Consider the following 20267-nt stretch of genomic DNA (forward strand, 5'->3'; position numbering starts at 1 on the left):
CTTGTCTCTTGTTGAGCAGAGTGGCGCAGCGGAAGCCTGCTGGGCCCATAACCCAGAGGTCGATAGATCAAAACTATTCTCTGCTAAGGGCTTAGGTTAAGTTTTCCCCATAAAAAAATAATATTGTGGTAATGACTGATTTTGTCAAACAATGGACCCCCAATCTCTTTCCTTTTCTCTGCATAGGGTCAGATCCTACTGTCAGTAGTAGATCTTGTCCCATGTAGAGCAGAGTGGCGCAGCGGAAGCGTGCTGGGCCCATAACCCAGAGGTCGATAGATCGAAACTATCCTCTGCTAAGGGCTTAGGTTAAGTTTTCCCCTTAAAAAAATAATCTTGTGGTAATGACTGACTTTCTTAGACAATGGACCCCCAATTTCTTTCCTTTTCTCTGCATAATGTCAGATCCTACTGTCAGTAGTAGATCTTGACCCATGTAGAGCAGAGTGGCGCAGCGGAAGCGTGCTGGGCCCATAACCCAGAGGTCGATAGGTCGAAACTATCCTCTGCTAAGGGCTTAAGTTAAGTTTTCCCCTTAAAAAAATAATCTTGTGGTAATGACTGACTTTGATAGACAATAGACCCCCAATCCCTTTCCTTTTCTCTGCATGATGTCAGATCCTACTGTCAGTAGTAGATCTTGTTTCTTGTTGAGCAGAGTGGCGCAGCGGAAGCGTGCTGGGCCCATAACCCAGAGGTCGATAGATCGAAACTATCCTCTGCTAAGGGCTTAGGTTAAGTTTTCACTATAAAAAAAAAAATCTTGTGGTAATGACTGACTTTGTCAAACAATGGACCCCCAATTTCTTTCCTTTTCTCTGCATAATGTCAGATCCTACTGTCAGTAGTAGATATTGTCCCATGTAGAGCAGAGTGGCGCAGCGGAAGCGTGCTGGGCCCATAACCCAGAGGTCGATAGATCGAAACTATCCTCTGCTAAGGGCTTAGGTTAAGTTTTCCCCTTAAAAAAATAATCTTGTGGTAATGACTGACTTTCTTAGACAATGGACCCCCAATTTCTTTCCTTTTCTCTGCATAGGCTCATATCCTACTGTCAGTAGTAGAACTTGTCCCATGTAGAGCAGAGTGGCGCAGTGGAAGTGTGCTGGGCCCATAACCCAGAGGTCGATAGATCGAAACTATCCTCTGCTAAGGGCTTAGGTTAAGTTTTCCCCATAAAAAAATAATCTTGTGGTAATGACTGACTTTGTCAAACAATGGACCCCCAATCTCTTTCCTTTTCTCTGCATAGGGTCAGATCCTACTGTCAGTAGTAGATCTTGTCTCTTGTTGAGCAGAGTGGCGCAGCGGAAGCGTGCTGGGCCCATAACCCAGAGGTCGATAGATTGAAACTATCCTCTCCTAAGGGCTTAGGTTAAGTTTTCCCCAGAAAAAATAATCTTGTGGTAATGACTGACTTTTTCAAACAATGGACCCCCAAACTCTTTCCTTTTCTCTGCATAGGGTCAGATCCTCCTGTCATTATTAGAACTTGTCCCATGTAGAGCAGAGTGGCGCAGCGGAAGCGTGCTGGGCCCATAACCCAGAGGTCGATAGATCGAAACTATCCTCTTCTAAGGGCTTAGGTTAAGTTTTCCCCATAAAAAAATAATATTGTGGTAATGACTGATTTTGTCAAACAATGGACCCCCAATCTCTTTCCTTTTCTCTGCATAGGGTCAGATCCTACTGTCAGTAGTAGATCTTGACCCATGTAGAGCAGAGTGGCGCAGCGGAAGCGTGCTGGGCCCATAACCCAGAGGTCGATAGATCGAAACTATCCTCTGCTAAGGGCTTAGGTTAAGTTTTCCCCTTAAAAAAATAATCTTGTGGTAATGACTGACTTTCTTAGACAATGGACCCCCAATTTCTTTCCTTTTCTCTGCATAGGCTCAGATCCTACTGTCAGTAGTAGAACTTGTCCCATGTAGAGCAGAGTGGCGCAGCGGAAGCGTGCTGGGCCCATAACCCAGAGGTCGATAGATCGAAACTATCCTCTGCTAAGGGCTTAGGTTAAGTTTTCCCCATAAAAAAATAATCTTGTGGTAATGACTGACTTTGTCAAACAATGGACCCCCAATCTCTTTCCTTTTCTCTGCATAGGGTCAGATCCTACTGTCAGTAGTAGATCTTGTCTCTTGTTGAGCAGAGTGGCGCAGCGGAAGCGTGCTGGGCCCATAACCCAGAGGTCGATAGATCGAAACTATTCTCTGCTAAGGGCTTAGGTTGAGTTTTCCCCATAAAAAACAATCTTGTGGTAATGATTGACTTTGTCAAACAATGGACCCCCTATCTCTGTCCTTTTCTCTGCATAATGTCAGATCCTACTGTCAGTAGTAGATATTGTCCCTTGTAGAGCAGAGTGGCGCAGCGGAAGCGTGCTGGGCCCATAACCCAGAGGTCGATAGATCGAAACTATCCTCTGCTAAGGGCTTAGGTTAAATTTTCCCCATAAAAAAATAATCTTGTGGTAATGACTGACTTTTTCAAACAATGGACCCCCAAACTCTTTCCTTTTCTCTGCATAGGGTCAGATCCTACTGTCAGTAGTAGAACTTGTCCCATGTAGAGCAGAGTGGCGCAGTGGAAGCGTGCTGGGCCCATAACCCAGAGGTCGATAGATCGAAACTATCCTCTGCTAAGGGCTTAGGTTAAGTTTTCCCCATAAAAAAATAATCTTGTGGTAATGACTGACTTTCTTAGACAATGGACCCCCAATTTCTTTCCTTTTCTCTGCATAGGCTCAGATCCTACTGTCAGTAGTAGAACTTGTCCCTTGTAGAGCAGACTGGCGCAGCGGAAGCGTGCTGGGCCCATAACCCAGAGGTCGATAGATCGAAACTATCCTCTGCTAAGGTCTTAGGTTAAATTTTCCCCATTAAAAAAATAATCTTGTGGTAATGACTGACTTTCTTAGACAATGGACCCCCAATTTCTTTCCTTTTCTCTGCATAGGGTCAGATCCTACTGTCAGTAGTAGATCTTGTCCCATGTAGAGCAGAGTGGCGCAGCGGAAGCGTGCTGGGCCCATAACCCAGAGGTCGATAGATCGAAACTATCCTCTGCTAAGGGCTTAGGTTAAGTTTTCCCCATAAAAAAATATTATTGTGGTAATGACTGATTTTGTCAAACAATGGACCCCCAATCTCTTTCCTTTTCTCTGCATAGGGTCAGATCCTACTGTCAGTAGTAGATCTTGTCACATGTAGAGCAGAGTGGCGCAGCGGAAGCGTGGTGGGCCCATAACCCAGAGGTCGATAGATCGAAACTATCCTCTGCTAAGGGCTTAGGTTAAGTTTTCCCCAGAAAAAATAATCTTGTGGTAATGACTGACTTTGTCAAACAATGGACCCCCAATCTCTTTCCTTTTCTCTGCATAGGGTCAGATCCTACTGTCAGTAGTAGATCTTGTCTCTTGTTGAGCAGAGTGGCGCAGCGGAAGCCTGCTGGGCCCATAACCCAGAGGTCGATAGATCAAAACTATCCTCTGCTAAGGGCTTAGGTTAAGTTTTCCCCAGAAAAAATAATCTTGTGGTAATGACTGACTTTGTTAGACAATACATCCCCAATCCCTTTCCTTTTCTCTGCATAATGTCAGATCCTACTGTCAGTAGTAGATCTTGTGTCTTGTTGAGCAGAGTGGCGCAGCGGAAGCGTGCTGGGCCCATAACCCAGAGGTCGATAGATCGAAACTATCCTCTGCTAAGGGCTTAGGTTAAGTTTTCCCCATAAAAAAAAATCTTGTGGTAATGACTGACTTTGTCAAACAATGGACCCCCAATCTCTTTCCTTTTCTCTGCATAGGGTCAGATCCTACTGTCAGTAGTAGATCTTGTCCCTTGTAGAGCAGAGTGGCGCAGCGGAAGCGTGCTGGGCCCATAACCCAGAGGTCGATAGATCGAAACTATCCTCTGCTAAGGGCTTAGGTTAAGTTTTCCCCAGAAAAAATAATCTTGTGGTAATGACTGACTTTGTTAGACAATACACCCCCAATCCCTTTCCTTTTCTCTGCATAATGTCAGATCCTACTGTCAGTAGTAGATCTTGTGTCTTGTTGAGCAGAGTGGCGCAGCGGAAGCGTGCTGGGCCCATAACCCAGAGGTCGATTGATCGAAACTATCCTCTGCTAAGGTCTTAGGTTAAATTTTCCCCATAAAAAAATAATATTGTGGTAATGACTGATTTTGTCAAACAATGGACCCCCAATCTCTTTCCTTTTCTCTGCATAGGCTCAGATCCTACTGTCAGTAGTAGATCTTGTCCCTAGTAGAGCAGAGTGGCGCAGCGGAAGCGTGCTGGGCCCATAACCCAGAGGTCGATAGATCGAAACTATCCTCTGCTAAGGGCTTCGGTTAAGTTTTCCCCATAAAAAAATAATATTGTGGTAATGACTGATTTTGTCAAACAATGGACCCCCAATCTCTTTCCTTTTCTCTGCATAGGTTCAGATCCTACTGTCAGTAGTAGATCTTGTCCCATGTAGAGCTGAGTGGCGCAGCGGAAGCGTGCTGGGCCCATAACCCAGAGGTCGATAGATCGAAACTATCCTCTGCTAAGGGCTTAGGTTAAGTTTTCCCCTTAAAAAAATAATCTTTGGTAATGACTGACTTTCTTAGACAATGGACCCCCAATTTCTTTCCTTTTCTCTGCATAGGGTCAGATCCTACTGTCAGTAGTAGATCTTGTCCCATGTAGAGCAGAGTGGCGCAGCGGAAGCGTGCTGGGCCCATAACCCAGAGGTCGATAGATCGAAACTATCCTCTGCTAAGGGCTTAGGTTAAGTTTTCCCCAGAAAAAATAATCTTGTGGTAATGACTGACTTTTTCAAACAATGGACCCCCAAACTCTTTCCTTTTCTCTGCATAGGGTCAGATCCTACTGTCAGTAGTAGAACTTGTCCCTTATAGAGCAGAGTGGCACAGCGGAAGCGTGCTGGGCCCATAACCCAGAGGTCGATAGATCGAAACTATCCTCTGCTAAGGGCTTAGGTTAAGTTTTCCCCATAAAAAAAATAATCTTGTGGTAATGACTGACTGTGTCAAACAATGGACCCCCAATCTCTTTCCTTTTCTCTGCATAGGCTCAGATCCTACTGTCAGTAGTAGATCTTGTCCCATGTATAGCAGAGTGGCGCAGCGGAAGCGTGCTGGGCCCATAACCCAGAGGTCGATAGATCGAAACTATCCTCTGCTAAGGTCTTAGGTTAAATTTTCCCCATAAAAACATAATCTTGTGGTAATGACTGACTTTCTTAGACAATGGACCCCCAATTTCTTTCCTTTTCTCTGCATAGGGTCAGATCCTACTGTCAGTAGTAGATCTTGTCCCATGTAGAGCAGAGTGGCGCAGCGGAAGCGTGCTGGGCCCATAACCCAGAGGTCGATAGATTGAAACTATCCTCTGCTAAGGGCTTAGGTTAAGTTTTCCCCATAAAAAAATAATATTGTGGTAATGACTGATTTTGTCAAACAATGGACCCCCAATCTCTTTCCTTTTCTCTGCATAGGCTCAGATCCTACTGTCAGTAGTAGAACTTGTCCGTTGTAGAGCAGAGTGGCGCAGCGGAAGCGTGCTGGGCCCATAACCCAGAGGTCGATAGATCGAAACTATCCTCTGCTAAGGTCTTAGGTTAAGTTCTCCCCATAAAAAAATAATATTGTGGTAATGACTGATTTTGTCAAACAATGGACCCCCAATCTCTTTCCTTTTCTCTGCATAGGGTCAGATCCTACTGTCAGTAGTAGATCTTGTCCCATGTAGAGCAGAGTGGCGCAGTGGAAGCGTGCTGGGCCCATAACCCAGAGGTCGATAGATCGAAACTATCCTCTGCTAAGGGCTTAGGTTAAGTTTTCCCCTTAAAAAAATAATCTTGTGGTAATGACTGACTTTCTTAGACAATGGACCCCCAATTTCTTTCCTTTTCTCTGCATAGGGTCAGATCCTACTGTCAGTAGTAGATCTTGTCCCATGTAGAGCAGAGTGGCGCAGCGGAAGCGTGTTGGCCCCATAACCCAGAGGTCGATAGATTGAAACTATCCTCTGCTAAGGGCTTAGGTTAAGTTTTCCCCATAAAAAAATAATATTGTGGTAATGACTGATTTTGTCAAACAATAGACCCCCAATCTCTTTCCTTTTCTCTGCATAGGGTCAGATCCTACTGTCAGTAGTAGATCTTGTCCCTTGTAGAGCAGAGTGGCGCAGTGGAAGAGTGCTGGGCCCATAACCCAGAGGTCGATAGATCGAAACTATCCTCTGCTAAGGGCTTAGGTTAAGTTTTCCCCATAAAAAAAATAATCTTGTGGTAATGACTGACTGTGTCAAACAATGGACCCCCAATCTCTTTCCTTTTCTCTGCATAGGGTCAGATCCTACTGTCAGTAGTAGATCTTGTCCCATGTAAAGCAGAGTGGCGCAGCGGAAGCGTGCTGGGCCCATAACCCAGAGGTCGATAGATGGAAACTATCCTCTGCTAAGGTTAAATTTTCCCCATAAAAAAATAATCTTGTGGTAATGACTGACTTTCTTAGACAATGGACCCCCAATCTCTTTCCTTTTCTCTGCATAGGGTCAGATCATACTGTCAGTAGTAGATATTGTCCCTTGTAGAGCAGAGTTGCGCAGCGGAAGCGTGCTGGGCCCATAACCCAGAGGTCGATAGATTGAAACTATCCTCTGCTAAGGGCTTAGGTTAAGTTTTCCCCATAAAAAAATAATATTGTGGTAATGACTGATTTTGTCAAACAATGGACCCCCAATCTCTTTCCTTTTCTCTGCATAGGCTCAGATCCTACTGTCAGTAGTAGATCTTGTCTATTGTAGAGCAGAGTGGCGCAGCGGAAGCGTGCTGGGCCCATAACCCAGAGGTCGATAGATCAGAACTATCCTCTGCTAAGGGCTTCGGTTAAGTTTTCCCCAGAAAAAATAATCTTGTGGTAATGACTGACTTTTTCAAACAATGGACCCCCAATCTCTTTCTTTTTCTCTGCATAGGCTCAGATCCTACTGTCAGTAGTAGATCTTGTCCATTGTAGAGCAGAGTGGCGCAGCGGAAGCGTGCTGGGCCCATAACCCAGAGGTCGATAGATCGAAACTATCCTCTGCTAAGGGCTTAAGTTAAGTTTTCCCCTTAAAAAAATAATCTTGTGGTAATGACTGACTTTGATAGACAATAGACCCCCAAACTCTTTCCTTTTCTCTGCATAGGGTCAGATCCTACTGTCAGTAGTAGATCTTGTCCCATGTAGAGCAGAGTGGCGCAGCGGAAGGGTGCTGGGCCCATAACCCAGAGGTCGATAGATCGAAACTATCCTCTGCTAAGGTCTTAGGTTAAATTTTCCCCATAAAAACATAATCTTGTGGTAATGACTGACTTTCTTAGACAATGGACCCCCAATCTCTTTCCTTTTCTCTGCATAGGGTCAGATCATACTGTCAGTAGTAGATCTTGTCCCTTGTAGAGCAGAGTTGCGCAGCGGAAGCGTGCTGGGCCCATAACCCAGAGGTCGATAGATTGAAACTATCCTCTGCTAAGGTTAAATTTTCCCCATAAAAAAATAATCTTGTGGTAATGATTGACTTTGTCAAACAATGGACCCCCTATCTGTGTCCTTTTCTCTGCATAATGTCAGATCCTACTGTCAGTAGTAGAACTTGTCCCATGTAGAGCAGAGTGGCGCAGCGGAAGCGTGCTGGGCCCATAACCCAGAGGTCGATAGATCGAAACTATCCTCTGCTAAGGGCTTAGGTTAAGTTTTCCCCTTAAAAAAATAATCTTGTGGTAATGACTGACTTTCTTAGACAATGGACCCCCAATTTCTTTCCTTTTCTCTGCATAGGGTCAGATCCTACTGTCAGTAGTAGATCTTGTCCCATGTAGAGCAGAGTGGCGCAGCGGAAGCGTGCTGGGCCCATAACCCAGAGGTCGATAGATCGAAACTATCCTCTGCTAAGGGCTTAGGTTAAGTTTTCCCCATAAAAAAATAATATTGTGGTAATGACTGATTTTGTCAAACAATGGACCCCCAAACTTTTTCCTTTTCTCTGCATAGGGTCAGATCCTACTGTCAGTAGTATAACTTGTCCCTTATAGAGCAGAGTGGCACAGCGGAAGCGTGCTGGGCCCATAACCCAGAGGTCGATAGATCGAAACTATCCTCTGCTAAGCGCTTAGGTTAAGTTTTCCCCATAAAAAAAATAATCTTGTGGTAATGACTGACTGTGTCAAACAATGGACCCCCAATCTCTTTCCTTTTCTCTGCATAGGGTCAGATCCTACTGTCAGTAGTAGATCTTGTCCCATGTAGAGCAGAGTGGCGCAGCAGAAGCGTGCTGGGCCCATAACCCAGAGGTCGATAGATCGAAACTATCCTCTGCTAAGGTTAAATTTTCCCCATAAAAAAATAATCTTGTGGTAATGACTGACTTTCTTAGACAATGGACCCCCAATCTCTTTCCTTTTCTCTGCATAGGCTCAGATCCTACTGTCAGTAGTAGAACTTGTCCGTTGTAGAGCAGAGTGGCGCAGCGGAAGCGTGCTGGGCCCATAACCCAGAGGTCGATAGATCGAAACTATCCTCTGCTAAGGGCTTAGGTTAAGTTTTCCCCATAAAAAAAATTATCTTGTGGTAATGATTGACTTTGTCAAACAATGGACCCCCTATCTCTGTCCTTTTCTCTGCATAATGTCAGATCCTACTGTCAGTAGTAGAACTTGTCCCATGTAGAGCAGAGTGGCGCAGCGGAAGCGTGCTGGGCCCATAACCCAGAGGTCGATAGATCGAAACTATCCTCTGCTAAGGGCTTAGGTTAAGTTTTCCCCTTAAAAAAATAATCTTGTGGTAATGACTGACTTTCTTAGACAATGGACCCCCAATTTCTTTCCTTTTCTCTGCATAGGGTCAGATCCTACTGTCAGTAGTAGATCTTGTCCCATGTAGAGCAGAGTGGCGCAGCGGAAGCGTGCTGGGCCCATAACCCAGAGGTCGATAGATCGAAACTATCCTCTGCTAAGGGCTTAGGTTAAGTTTTCCCCATAAAAAAATAATATTGTGGTAATGACTGATTTTGTCAAACAATGGACCCCCAAACTTTTTCCTTTTCTCTGCATAGGGTCAGATCCTACTGTCAGTAGTATAACTTGTCCCTTATAGAGCAGAGTGGCACAGCGGAAGCGTGCTGGGCCCATAACCCAGAGGTCGATAGATCGAAACTATCCTCTGCTAAGGGCTTAGGTTAAGTTTTCCCCATAAAAAAAATAATCTTGTGGTAATGACTGACTGTGTCAAACAATGGACCCCCAATCTCTTTCCTTTTCTCTGCATAGGGTCAGATCCTACTGTCAGTAGTAGATCTTGTCCCATGTAGAGCAGAGTGGCGCAGCGGAAGCGTGCTGGGCCCATAACCCAGAGGTCGATAGATCGAAACTATCCTCTGCTAAGGTCTTAGGTTAAATTTTCCCCATAAAAACATAATCTTGTGGTAATGACTGACTTTCTTAGACAATGGACCCCCAATCTCTTTCCTTTTCTCTGCATAGGGTCAGATCATACTGTCAGTAGTAGATCTTGTCCCTTGTAGAGCAGAGTTGCGCAGCGGAAGCGTGCTGGGCCCATAACCCAGAGGTCGATAGATCGAAACTATCCTCTGCTAAGGTTAAATTTTCCCCATAAAAAAATAATCTTGTGGTAATGACTGATTTTGTCAAACAATGGACCCCCAATTTCTTTCCTTTTCTCTGCATAGGGTCAGATCCTACTGTCAGTAGTAGATCTTGTCCCATGTAGAGCAGAGTGGCGCAGCGGAAGCGTGCTGGGCCCATAACCCAGAGGTCGATAGATTGAAACTATCCTCTGCTAAGGGCTTAGGTTAAGTTTTCCCCATAAAAAAATAATATTGTGGTAATGACTGATTTTGTCAAACAATGGACCCCCAATCTCTTTCCTTTTCTCTGCATAGGGTCAGATCCTACTGTCAGTAGTAGATCTTGTCCCTTGTAGAGCAGAGTGGCGCAGTGGAAGCGTGCTGGGCCTTTAACCCAGAGGTCGATAGATCGAAACTATCCTCTGCTAAGGTCTTAGGTTAAATTTTCCCCATAAAAAAATAATCTTGTGGTAATGACTGACTTTCTTAGACAATGGACCCCCAATTTCTTTCCTTTTCTCTGCATAGGGTCAGATCCTACTGTCAGTAGTAGATCTTGTCCCATGTAGCGCAGAGTGGCCCAGCGGAAGCGTGCTGGGCCCATAACCCAGAGGTCGATAGATCGAAACTATCCTCTGCTAAGGGCTTAGGTTAAGTTTTCCCCAGAAAAAATAATCTTGTGGTAATGACTGACTTTCTTAGACAATGGACCCCCAATCTCTTTCCTTTTCTCTGCATAGGGTCAGATCCTACTGTCAGTAGTAGATCTTGTCTCTTGTTGAGTAGAGTGGCGCAGCGGAAGCGTGCTGGGCCCATAACCCAGAGGTCGATAGATCGAAACTATCCTCTGCTAAGGGCTTAGGTTAAGTTTTCCCCATAAAAAAATAATATTGTGGTAATGACTGACTTTGTCAAACAATGGACCCCCAATCTCTTTCCTTTTCTCTGCATAGGGTCAGATCCTACTGTCAGTAGTAGATCTTGTCCCTTGTAGAGCAGAGTGGCGCAGCGGAAGCGTGCTGGGCCCATAACCCAGAGGTCGATAGATCGAAACTATCCTCTGCTAAGGGCTTAGGTTAAGTTTTCCCCATAAAAAAATTATCTTGTAGTAATGACTGACTTTGTCAAACAATGGACCCCCAATCTCTTTACTTTTCTCTGCATAGGGTCAGATCCTACTGTCAGTAGTAGATCTTGTCCCTTGTAGAGCAGAGTGGCGCAGCGGAAGCGTGCTGGGCCCATAACCCAGAGGTCGATAGATCGAAACTATCCTCTGCTAAGGGCTTAGGGTAAGTTTTCCCCATAAAAAAAATAATTTTGTGGTAATGACTGACTTTTTCAAACAATGGACCCCCAAACTCTTTCCTTTTCTCTGCATTGGGTCAGATCCTACTGTCAGTAGTAGAACTTGTCCCTTATAGAGCAGAGTGGCACAGCGGAAGCGTGCTGGGCCCATAACCCAGAGGTCGATAGATCGAAACTATCCTCTGCTAAGGGCTTAGGTTAAGTTTTCCCCATAAAAAAAATAATCTTGTTGTAATGACTGACTGTGTCAAACAATGGACCCCCAATCTCTTTCCTTTTCTCTGCATAGGCTCAGATCCTACTGTCAGTAGTAGAACTTGTCCCATGTAGAGCAGAGTGGCGCAGCGGAAGCGTGCTGGGCCCATAACCCAGAGGTCGATAGATCGAAACTGTCCTCTGCTAAGGGCTTAGGTTAAGTTTTCCCCATAAAAAAAAAATCTTGTGGTAATGATTGACTTTGTCAAACAATGGACCCCCAATCTCTTTCCTTTTCTCTGCATAATGTCAGATCCTACTGTCAGTAGTAGAACTTGTCCCTTGTAGAGCAGACTGGCGCAGCGGAAGCGTGCTGGGCCCATAACCCAGAGGTCGATAGATCGAAACTATCCTCTGCTAAGGGCTTAGGTTAAGTTTTCCCCATAAAAAAATAATATTGTGGTAATGACTGACTTTGTCAAACAATGGACCCCCAATCTCTTTCCTTTTCTCTGCATAGGGTCAGATCCTACTGTCAGTAGTAGATCTTGTCCCTTGTAGAGCAGAGTGGCGCAGCGGAAGCGTGCTGGGCCCATAACCCAGAGGTCGATAGATCGAAACTATCCTCTGCTAAGGGCTTAGGTTAAGTTTTCCCCATAAAAAAATTATCTTGTGGTAATGACTGACTTTGTCAAACAATGGACCCCCAATCTCTTTACTTTTCTCTGCATAGGGTCAGATCCTACTGTCAGTAGTAGATCTTGTGTCTTGTTGAGCAGAGTGGCGCAGCGGAAGCGTGCTGGGCCCATAACCCAGAGGTCGATAGATCGAAACTGTCCTCTGCTAAGGGCTTAGGTTAAGTTTTCCCCATAAAAAAAAATCTTGTGGTAATGATTGACTTTGTCAAACAATGGACCCCCAATCTCTTTCCTTTTCTCTGCATAATGTCAGATCCTACTGTCAGTAGTAGAACTTGTCCCTTGTAGAGCAGACTGGCGCAGCGGAAGCGTGCTGGGCCCATAACCCAGAGGTCGATAGATCGAAACTATCCTCTGCTAAGGGCTTAAGTTAAGTTTTCCCCTTAAAAAAATAATCTTGTGGTAATGACTGACTTTGATAGACAATAGACCCCCAAACTCTTTCCTTTTCTCTGCATAGGGTCAGATCCTACTGTCAGTAGTAGATCTTGTCCCATGTACAGCAGAGTGGCGCAGCGGAAGCGTGCTGGGCCCATAACCCAGAGGTTGATAGATCGAAACTATCCTCTGCTAAGGGCTTAGGTTAAGTTTTCCCCATAAAAAAATAATATTGTGGTAATGACTGATTTTGTCAAACAATGGACCCCCAATCTCTTTCCTTTTCTATGCATAGGCTCAGATCCTACTGTCAGTAGTAGAACTTGTCCATTGTAGAGCAGAGTGGCGCAGCGGAAGCGTGCTGGGCCCATAACCCAGAGGTCGATAGATCGAAACTATCCTCTGCTAAGGGCTTAGGTTAAGTTTTCCCCATAAAAAAAATAATTTTGTGGTAATGACTGACTTTTTCAAACAATGGACCCCCAAACTCTCTCCTTTTCTCTGCATAGGGTCAGATCCTACTGTCAGTAGTAGAACTTGTCCCTTATAGAGCAGAGTGGCACAGCGGAAGCGTGCTGGGCCCATAACCCAGAGGTCGATAGATCGAAACTATCCTCTGCTAAGGGCTTAGGTTAAGTTTTCCCCATAAAAAAAATAATCTTGTTGTAATGACTGACTGTGTCAAACAATGGACCCCCAATCTCTTTCCTTTTCTCTGCATAGGCTCAGATCCTACTGTCAGTAGTAGAACTTGTCCCATGTAGAGCAGAGTGGCGCAGCGGAAGCGTGCTAGGCCCATAACCCAGAGGTCGATAGATCGACACTGTCCTCTGCTAAGGGCTTAGGTTAAGTTTTCCCCATAAAAAAAAAATCTTGTGGTAATGATTGACTTTGTCAAACAATGGACCCCCAATCTCTTTCCTTTTCTCTGCATAATGTCAGATCCTACTGTCAGTAGTAGATCTTGTCCCTTGTAGAGCAGACTGGCGCAGCGGAAGCGTGCTGGGCCCATAACCCAGAGGTCGATAGATCGAAACTATCCTCTGCTAAGGGCTTAGGTTAAGTTTTCCCCATAAAAAAATAATATTGTGGTAATGACTGACTTTGTCAAACAATGGACCCCCAATCTCTTTCCTTTTCTCTGCATAGGGTCAGATCCTACTGTCAGTAGTAGATCTTGTCCCTTGTAGAGCAGAGTGGCGCAGCGGAAGCGTGCTGGGCCCATAACCCAGAGGTTGATAGATCGAAACTATCCTCTGCTAAGGGCTTAGGTTAAGTTTTCCCCATAAAAAAATAATATTGTGGTAATGACTGATTTTGTCAAACAATGGACCCCCAATCTCTTTCCTTTTCTATGCATAGGCTCAGATCCTACTGTCAGTAGTAGAACTTGTCCATTGTAGAGCAGAGTGGCGCAGCGGAAGCGTGCTAGGCCCATAACCCAGAGGTCGATAGATCGAAACTATCCTCTGCTAAGGTCTTAGGTTAAATTTTCCCCATAAAAAAATAATATTGTGGTAATGACTGATTTTGTCAAACAATGGACCCCCAATCTCTTTCCTTTTCTCTGCATAGGGTCAGATCCTACTGTCAGTAGTAGATCTTGTCCCTTGTAGAGCAGAGTGGCGCAGCGGAAGCGTGCTGGGCCCATAACCCAGAGGTCGATAGATCGAAACTATCCTCTGCTAAGGGCTTAGGTTAAGTTTTCCCCATAAAAAAAATAATCTTTGGTAATGACTGACTTTCTTAGACAATGGACCCCCAATTTCTTTCCTTTTCTCTGCATAGGGTCAGATCCTACTGTCAGTAGTAGATCTTGTCCCATGTAGAGCAGAGTGGCGCAGCGGAAGCGTGCTGGGCCCATAACCCAGAGGTCGATAGATCGAAACTATCCTCTGCTAAGGGCTTAAGTTAAGTTTTCCCCATAAAAAAATAATCTTGTGGTAATGACTGACTTTGTCAAACAATGGACCCCCAATCTCTTTCCTTTTCTCTGCATACAGTCAGATCCTACTGTCAGTAGTAGATCTTGTCCCATGTAGAGCAGAGTGGCGCAGCGGAAGCGTGCTGGGCCCATAACCCAGAGGTCGATAGATCGAAACTATCCTCTGCTAAGGTCTTAGGTTAAATTTTCCCCATAAAAACATAATCTTGTGGTAATGACTGACTTTCTTAGACAATGGACCCCCAATCTCTTTCCTTTTCTCTGCATAGGGTCAGATCATACTGTCAGTAGTAGATCTTGTCCCTTGTAGAGCAGAGTTGCGCAGCGGAAGCGTGCTGGGCCCATAACCCAGAGGTCGATAGATCGAAACTATCCTCTGCTAAGGTTAAATTTTCCCCATAAAAAAATAATCTTGTGGTAATGACTGACTTTCTTAGACAATGGACCCCCAATATCTTTCCTTTTCTCTGCATAGGCTCAGATCCTACTGTCAGTAGTAGAACTTGTCCGTTGAAGAGCAGAGTGGCGCAGCGGAAGCGTGCTGGGCCCATAACCCAGAGGTCGATAGATCGAAACTATCCTCTGCTAAGGGCTTAGGTTAAGTTTTCCCCATAAAAAAAATTATCTTGTGGTAATGATTGACTTTGTCAAACAATGGACCCCCTATCTCTGTCCTTTTCTCTGCATAATGTCAGATCCTACTGTCAGTAGTAGAACTTGTCCCATGTAGAGCAGAGTGGCGCAGCGGAAGCGTGCTGGGCCCATAACCCAGAGGTCGATAGATCGAAACTATCCTCTGCTCAGGGCTTAGGTTAAGTTTTCCCCTTAAAAAAATAATCTTGTGGTAAAGACTGACTTTCTTAGACAATGGACCCCCAATTTCTTTCCTTTTCTCTGCATAGGGTCAGATCCTACTGTCAGTAGTAGATCTTGTCCCATGTAGAGCAGAGTGGCGCAGCGGAAGCGTGCTGGGCCCATAACCCAGAGGTCGATAGATCGAAACTATCCTCTGCTAAGGGCTTAGGTTAAGTTTTCCCCATAAAAAAATAATATTGTGGTAATGACTGATTTTGTCAAACAATGGACCCCCAAACTCTTTCCTTTTCTCTGCATAGGGTCAGATCCTACTGTCAGTAGTAGAACTTGTCCCTTATAGAGCAGAGTGGCACAGCGGAAGCGTGCTGGGCCCATAACCCAGAGGTCGATAGATCGAAACTATCCTTTGCTAAGGGCTTAGGTTAAGTTTTCCCCATAAAAAAAATAATCTTGTGGTAATGACTGACTGTGTCAAACAATGGACCCCCAATCTCTTTCCTTTTCTCTGCATAGGGTCAGATCCTACTGTCAGTAGTAGATCTTGTCCCATGTAGAGCAGAGTGGCGCAGCGGAAGCGTGCTGGGCCCATAACCCAGAGGTCGATAGATGGAAACTATCCTCTGCTAAGGTCTTAGGTTAAATTTTCCCCATAAAAACATAATCTTGTGGTAATGACTGACTTTCTTAGACAATGGACCCCCAATCTCTTTCCTTTTCTCTGCATAGGGTCAGATCATACTGTCAGTAGTAGATCTTGTCCCTTGTAGAGCAGAGTGGCGCAGCGGAAGCGTGCTGGGCCCTTAACCCAGAGGTCGATAGATCGAAACTATCCTCTGCTAAGGTTAAATTTTCCCCATAAAAAAATAATCTTGTGGTAATGACTGATTTTGTCAAACAATGGACCCCCAATTTCTTTCCTTTTCTCTGCATAGGGTCAGATCCTACTGTCAGTAGTAGATCTTGTCCCATGTAGAGCAGAGTGGCGCAGCGGAAGCGTGCTGGGCCCATAACCCAGAGGTCGATAGATTGAAACTATCCTCTGCTAAGGGCTTAGGTTAAGTTTTCCCCATGAAAAAATAATATTGTGGTAATGACTGATTTTGTCAAACAATGGACCCCCAATCTCTTTCCTTTTCTCTGCATAGGGTCAGATCCTACTGTCAGTAGTAGAACTTGTCCCTTGTAGAGCAGAGTGGCGCAGCGGAAGCGTGCTGGGCCCATAACCCAGAGGTCGATAGATCGAAACTATCCTCTGCTAAGGGCTTAGGTTAAGTTTTCCCCAGAAAAAATAATCTTGTGGTAATGACTGACTTTTTCAAACAATGGACCCCCAAACTCTTTCCTTTTCTCTGCATTGGGTCAGATCCTACTGTCAGTAGTAGAACTTGTCCCTTGTAGAGCAGAGTGGCGCAGTGGAAGCGTGCTGGGCCCATAACCCAGAGGTCGATATATCGAAACTATCCTCTGCTAAGGTCTTAGGGTAAGTTTTCCCCATAAAAAAATAATCTTGTGGTAATGACTGACTTTCTTAGACAATGGACCCCCAATTTCTTTCCTTTTCTCTGCATAGGGTCAGATCCTACTGTCAGTAGTAGATCTTGTCCCATGTAGAGCAGAGTGGCGCAGCGGAAGCGTGCTGGGCCCATAACCCAGAGGTTGATAGATCGAAACTATCCTCTGCTAAGGGCTTAGGTTAAGTTTTCCCCAGAAAAAATAATCTTGTGGTAATGACTGACTTTCTTAGACAATGGACCCCCAATCTCTTTCCTTTTCTCTGCATAGGGTCAGATCCTACTGTCAGTAGTAGATCTTGTCTCTTGTTGAGCAGAGTGGCGCAGCGGAAGCCTGCTGGGCCCATAACCCAGAGGTCGATAGATCAAAACTATCCTCTGCTAAGGGCTTAGGTTAAGTTTTCCCCATAAAAAAATAATATTGTGGTAATGACTGATTTTGTCAAACAATGGACCCCCAATTTCTTTCCTTTTCTCTGCATAGGGTCAGATCCTACTGTCAGTAGTAGATCTTGTCCCATGTAGAGCAGAGTGGCGCAGCGGAAGCGTGCTGGGCCCATAACCCAGAGGTCGATAGATCGAAACTATCCTCTGCTAAGGGCTTAGGTTAAGTTTTCCCCATAAAAAAATAATATTGTGGTAATGACTGACTTTGTCAAACAATGGACCCCCAATCTCTTTCCTTTTCTCTGCATAGGGTCAGATCATACTGTCAGTAGTAGATCTTGTCCCTTGTAGAGCAGAGTGGCGCAGCGGAAGCGTGCTGGGCCCATAACCCAGAGGTCAATAGATCGAAACTATCCTCTGCTAAGGGCTTAGGTTAAGTTTTCCCCATAAAAAAATTATCTTGTGGTAATGACTGACTTTGTCAAACAATGGACCCCCAATCTCTTTACTTTTCTCTGCATAGGGTCAGATCCTACTGTCAGTAGTAGATCTTGTGTCTTGTTGAGCAGAGTGGCGCAGCGGAAGCGTGCTGGGCCCATAACCCAGAGGTCGATAGATCGAAACTGTCCTCTGCTAAGGGCTTAGGTTAAGTTTTCCCCATAAAAAAAAATCTTGTGGTAATGATTGACTTTGTCAAACAATGGACCCCCAATCTCTTTCCTTTTCTCTGCATAATGTCAGATCCTACTGTCAGTAGTAGAAGTTGTCCCTTGTAGAGCAGACTGGCGCAGCGGAAGCGTGCTGGGCCCATAACCCAGAGGTCGATAGATCGAAACTATCCTCTGCTAAGGGCTTAAGTTAAGTTTTCCCCTTAAAAAAATAATCTTGTGGTAATGACTGACTTTGATAGACAATAGACCCCCAAACTCTTTCCTTTTCTCTGCATAGGGTCAGATCCTACTGTCAGTAGTAGATCTTGTCCCATGTAGAGCAGAGTGGCACAGCGGAAGCGTGCTGGGCCCATAACCCAGAGGTCGATAGATCGAAACTATCCTCTGCTAAGGTCTTAGGTTAAATTTTCCCCATAAAAAAATAATCTTGTGGTAATGACTGACTTTCTTAGACAATGGACCCCCAATTTCTTTCCTTTTCTCTGCATAGGGTCAGATCCTACTGTCAGTAGTAGATCTTGTCCCATGTAGAGCAGAGTGGCGCAGCGGAAGCGTGCTGGGCCCATAACCCAGAGGTTGATAGATCGAAACTATCCTCTGCTAAGGGCTTAGGTTAAGTTTTCCCCAGAAAAAATAATCTTGTGGTAATGACTGACTTTCTTAGACAATGGACCCCCAATCTCTTTCCTTTTCTCTGCATAGGGTCAGATCCTACTGTCAGTAGTAGATCTTGTCTCTTGTTGAGCAGAGTGGCGCAGCGGAAGCCTGCTGGGCCCATAACCCAGAGGTCGATAGATCAAAACTATCCTCTGCTAAGGGCTTAGGTTAAGTTTTCCCCATAAAAAAATAATATTGTGGTAATGACTGATTTTGTCAAACAATGGACCCCCAATCTCTTTCCTTTTCTCTGCATAGGGTCAGATCCTACTGTCAATAGTAGATCTTGTCCCATGTAGAGCAGAGTGGCGCAGCGGAAGCGTGCTGGGCCCATAACCCAGAGGTCGATAGATCGAAACTATCCTCTGCTAAGGGCTTAGGTTAAGTTTTCCCCATAAAAAAATAATATTGTGGTAATGACTGATTTTGTCAAACAATGGACCCCCAATCTCTTTCCTTTTCTATGCATAGGCTCAGATCCTACTGTCAGTAGTAGAACTTGTCCATTGTAGAGCAGAGTGGCGCAGCGGAAGCGTGCTGGGCCCATAACCCAGAGGTCGATAGATCGAAACTATCCTCTGCTAAGGTCTTAGATTAAATTTTCCCCATAAAAAAATAATATTGTGGTAATGACTGATTTTGTCAAACAATGGACCCCCAATCTCTTTCCTTTTCTCTGCATAGGGTCAGATCCTACTGTCAGTAGTAGATCTTGTCCCTTGTAGAGCAGAGTGGCGCAGCGGAAGCGTGCTGGGCCCATAACCCAGAGTTCGATAGATCGAAACTATCCTCTGCTAAGGGCTTAGGTTAAGTTTTCCCCATAAAAAAAATAATCTTTGGTAATGACTGACTTTCTTAGACAATGGACCCCCAATTTCTTTCCTTTTCTCTGCATAGGGTCAGATCCTAATGTCAGTAGTAGATATTGTCCCATGTAGAGCAGAGTGGCGCAGCGGAAGCGTGCTGGGCCCGTAACCCAGAGGTTGATAGATCAAAACTATCCTCTGCTAAGGTCTTAGGTTAAATTTTCCCCATAAAATATAATCTTGTGGTAATAACTGACTTTCTTAGACAATGGACCCCCAATTTCTTTCCTTTTCTCTGCATAGGGTCAGATCCTACTGTCAGTAGTAGATCTTGTCCCATGTAGAGCAGAGTGGCGCAGCGGAAGCGTGCTGGGCCCATAACCCAGAGGTCGATAGATTGAAACTATCCTCTGCTAAGGGCTTAGGTTAAGTTTTCCCCATAAAAAAATAATATTGTGGTAATGACTGATTTTGTCAAACAATGGACCCCCAATCTCTTTCCTTTTCTCTGCATAGGGTCAGATCCTACTGTCAGTAGTAGATCTTGTCCCATGTAGAGCAGAGTGGCACAGCGGAAGCGTGCTGGGCCCATAACCCAGAGGTCGATAGATCGAAACTATCCTCTGCTAAGGGCTTAGGTTAAGTTTTCCCCAGAAAAAATAATCTTGTGGTAATGACTGACTTTCTTAGACAATGGACCCCCAATTTCTTTCCTTTTCTCTGCATAGGGTCAGATCCTACTGTCAGTAGTAGATCTTGTCCCATGTAGAGCAGAGTGGCGCAGTGGAAGCGTGCTGGGCCCATAACCCAGAGGTCGATAGATCGAAACTATCCTCTGCTAAGGTCTTAGGTTAAATTTTCCCCATAAAAAAATAATCTTGTGGTAATGACTGACTTTCTTAGACAATGGACCCCCAATTTCTTTCCTTTTCTCTGCATAGGGTCAGATCCTACTGTCAGTAGTATATCTTGTCCCATGTAGAGCAGAGTGGCGCAGCGGAAGCGTGCTGGGCCCATAACCCAGAGGTTGATAGATCGAAACTATCCTCTGCTAAGGGCTTAGGTTAAGTTTTCCCCAGAAAAAATAATCTTGTGGTAATGACTGACTTTCTTAGACAATGGACCCCCAATCTCTTTCCTTTTCTCTGCATAGGGTCAGATCCTACTGTCAGTAGTAGATCTTGTCTCTTGTTGAGCAGAGTGGCGCAGCGGAAGCCTGCTGGGCCCATAACCCAGAGGTCGATAGATCAAAACTATCC

General features: G+C 44.9%; 1 protein-coding gene and 1 non-coding gene across 2 annotated transcripts in view; both read left to right on the forward strand.

Moving 5' to 3' along the window:
• The window catches only part of pkd1b (polycystic kidney disease 1b), a 125226-nt gene that overhangs the window by 66890 nt on the left and 38069 nt on the right, over positions 1-20267 (forward strand). The window lies entirely within an intron of this gene.
• Positions 9996-10067, forward strand: trnak-uuu (transfer RNA lysine (anticodon UUU)). The gene has a single exon. It is a non-coding gene; the product is annotated as a tRNA-Lys (tRNA).

Source organism: Brienomyrus brachyistius, chromosome 5 (genome assembly GCF_023856365.1).
Source record: "Brienomyrus brachyistius isolate T26 chromosome 5, BBRACH_0.4, whole genome shotgun sequence".
Taxonomy (NCBI): domain Eukaryota; kingdom Metazoa; phylum Chordata; class Actinopteri; order Osteoglossiformes; family Mormyridae; genus Brienomyrus; species Brienomyrus brachyistius.